Source organism: Crotalus tigris, unplaced genomic scaffold, assembly GCF_016545835.1.
Source record: "Crotalus tigris isolate CLP2741 ecotype Arizona unplaced genomic scaffold, ASM1654583v1 scf7180000021113.187851, whole genome shotgun sequence".
Taxonomy (NCBI): domain Eukaryota; kingdom Metazoa; phylum Chordata; class Lepidosauria; order Squamata; family Viperidae; genus Crotalus; species Crotalus tigris.
Window position 1 is genome coordinate 119,210 of NW_024098355.1, and position 3,440 is coordinate 122,649.

Genomic DNA, 3,440 nt, shown 5'->3' on the forward strand with positions numbered 1-3,440 from the left:
AGAAATATTTCTTTTCTCCAGAAGATCTGCTTACTATCACCTTACAATGACATATTTTGGACATTGTAAGCAAAGTCTAGTATGGATAGAACCTACTATTTTTCTTCAGTGGAACTACAATTAACCTGAACGGGACTTAAAACCCATTTTTTTTCCTCTGGAACTTGTTCTGCTTTGGCCATCGTCGGCTATAATAGCCATCAATAACATCACATAGTAATCTTCTCCCAACTTTGAAGATTTTGGACCAATATTTTCAAATAGATAACACATTTGGAAGATCTTAGACATAAGTAAATGCAGTAATATCCATCCACTTGGCTACTAGTTTCTGCCCCTGATTTTTCATATCAAAAATGTACTTTTAATACTAATATGGGGATAGTCACCTAAATCACCATTGACTTTTTTCTGGACTGCTTTTCAGATGTAATGGTAGCCATCCAAACAGAACCGTGAAAATATCTGCTAAGGAATTGAAATATCTGACACTGATGAGTTTAAGGGTCCTGGTGCAGAGATGAGACCTATTTCAACATTTCTCTTTATGATGACCCAACATTATTTTTCAACTATTTTACTACTTGATTTCCACGATAAAGCTCTCCCTTTGTGCTTGTGTATGAAAATTCTCAAGTTTCAGGAATTTTGCATCCACTACTTACATCCTGGACTGCAAGGGAATCTCAAAACTGCCTTTTTCTGTCCCTGCATCTCCCTCTCCCTGCATAAGAGAGAGAAGAAGAATACAGGCAAGAATTTTTTTAAGATTAAATTTAAGCAGTTAAATATATTTTGTCCTATTTCTGGTTTGGGACTGGATCTCTCTCATCAACCATCATCAGACCGTTTGCAAACTTATTTCTCCTTCATTTCAGCTTTCTGTGAGACCACAATAAAACCAACATTTTCCTTGGAATATCTGTAGCTTGATAAGTATGCCAGCTGTGCATTTTCATGTGGGCGGGAATTTTTCTATCCTAATTCTCGGCCTCCAGTCTGGTATTACTCTCTCATCTTCCCGTAGAGTTGTCTTTTTTCATAGAAATTCTCTTGGTGCAATTACCTGTCTAATGGGAGATACTTTTTTAATTGAACATATAAAAGTTTCTTTGAGGTTTTATCATTGGGTGCTGCCCAGAGTCTTTGAGAGTTGGATAATGTAGCCATTTCACGAAATTATGGTTAGTCACACAGTCAGCCAGATGTTCTGGTTTTGCCACTCTTTTCCTGGGATAGCCATGGCTATCTGAGAGCGATCACAGGATCTAGGCATTTCCAAGTAAAGCTGCCTTTTGCAATTAACTGAGGGTGGTTTTGTCAATGCCACAGTGCTCAAGTAGAGCTCGAGATGTAATAAGAGGGCTCCCAAGTTATTGTTACTACTGATAGTAATAGGTATATTTTCTGCTTATATCCAATCTTTGTATATTGGTGAACAATAAAATAACTATAATTTCAGTAGTCCTACAACTGCTGGTTTTTAGTTGGTTAGCTGACAGTTCTAAATTCTCTAGTCCACTTGGCACCAGAAGCCAGAATCTGTAGCACTTACTTGGATAAAAACTGATCCAGTACGAGTCTTACGTTATCATTTATATGAGAGGCAATCTTCATCTTTTATTGTTATCACGATGGTGAGTTGCACAACCAGCTGGCTGTTTTGACTGGGTTTTTCAAAATATTAGTAATATTAGCATATTATTGCTGTAAGTTATATACCAAGAACCATACTAGAAAATTTTCAAAATGATGGTACTATAAATAAAACTGTTTGGCAACAGTTCACAATCTTTCCACAGAAAAGACAGAAATGAAGACTTGGTGATTTTTGAGCAATTACTGAATCCACTCTTCTTTCTTTTCTTCCAACAGAAACTTCCACTCTCAAAGAAGAGATTTTTGGAGCATTTCAAAGGTCTCTTGATGGATTTCAGTTTGGAAAACAACAACGATTCAGCAGTTATTCTGAATATAAAACTCCCAATGATATAAATGACTACAAAAATAGATAACTTGCAACAATGAAGAATAAATATCACAAGGGAGATAATTGCTCCCACTATCCACAAAAGGTTTTTTTTTAATGACTAATTTCACTGCCCCAAAGATGCTTTTTCACAAGGCAACTGGACTTTCTTGTTTTTCTTTCAAGAAATTCTGCTTCTCATTGTAGAAGCTTCTCTCAGAGCTGAAGAAGCTTCTTGGATGAGAAGCGGAACATCTTTGAAAAAAAACAAGACAGTCCAGTTGCCTCTTGAAAAAGCACCTTTGGGACAACCATGACCTGGATGGCTGATAATCTCCATAGATGACTAATTTCACTGTTCAGAAAAAAAAAAAGAAGAAGGTGGAAACTTTTAGTGGCTGGAGGGAATCTTTCTTTGTTGGAAAAATATTGTTATTACTGTTGTTGATGATAGGAGCAACTAGCTAAATTCAAGAAACTTCTAAAATATAGTTCCCTCCTTTATTCATTGAGTGTCTACCACTCCTTTCTCATGCTAATTGTGACCCCTCTCTTGCAGGAGTGATCCATCTCTACAACAGAAAGGAAAGCTTTGGCTTAAATATAGGAAAACTTTGGCTTAAATATAGGGTACATAAAAAATCCAGAAAGCAAGTGCTATCAAATACAGTAACTCCAAGAACACTTTACAGGAATAAAATAATGTTGAATAAGAAGATGCTGCACTTGATGTTATTCTCCCTGACTGGAAATGAATATTTCCTTCTGATCCTCCCTGAGAAAGTCTTTGGGGTTCTACCATCCCATACCTCAAAGTTTAGGCACAGAATGTCTTACCTTCTTCCAGTCTCACTTATGCTCCACCAATGCCTGTTGGACCTCAATAACGTCTTCTTCTGGAATGGTTATAAATTCTTCTTCCGCTATCATGAAGCCCGAGTACTTTGCCAGAAAGTTTGAATGAGATGCCTTTATATACATTTTGATAATGTGTGGGGTATCTTAATGGATTAAAGAAATCCATTATTCCTTGCTGAGAATTAAGAACACAGTGCTGATTTTTTTTCCAAGGGTGTTTCAGAACTCTTAAATGTGGGATAAAATGGTTTCCATAACCCTGAAAGAGAAATGCATTAGGCAGATGTCTCTGAGGGAAGTTCTAGATCATGTGTACTTTGTAAATCAAATCGTTCTACAGTATCTACACACGACTAAAACTCTCATTCCCGTAACCTTTAACTGGGTGAAATGCTGTCTGGTAGGCCAATATTTTTTGCACTAAAGTACCTCAAATGGGCGATCCTAAAGAATGAGTCCAAATCTGGGACCCATAATTTCAGGGAAGTGAAATTTGGAAAATTATATAAATAAATCTTTTGCTGCTGTTTGACTGCACGACTGTAGAGTCCAACCTGGTCCATTTTCAAGGTAGACACGTCTAAAAATGTACATTCAGTGTTTCCAGGGAATG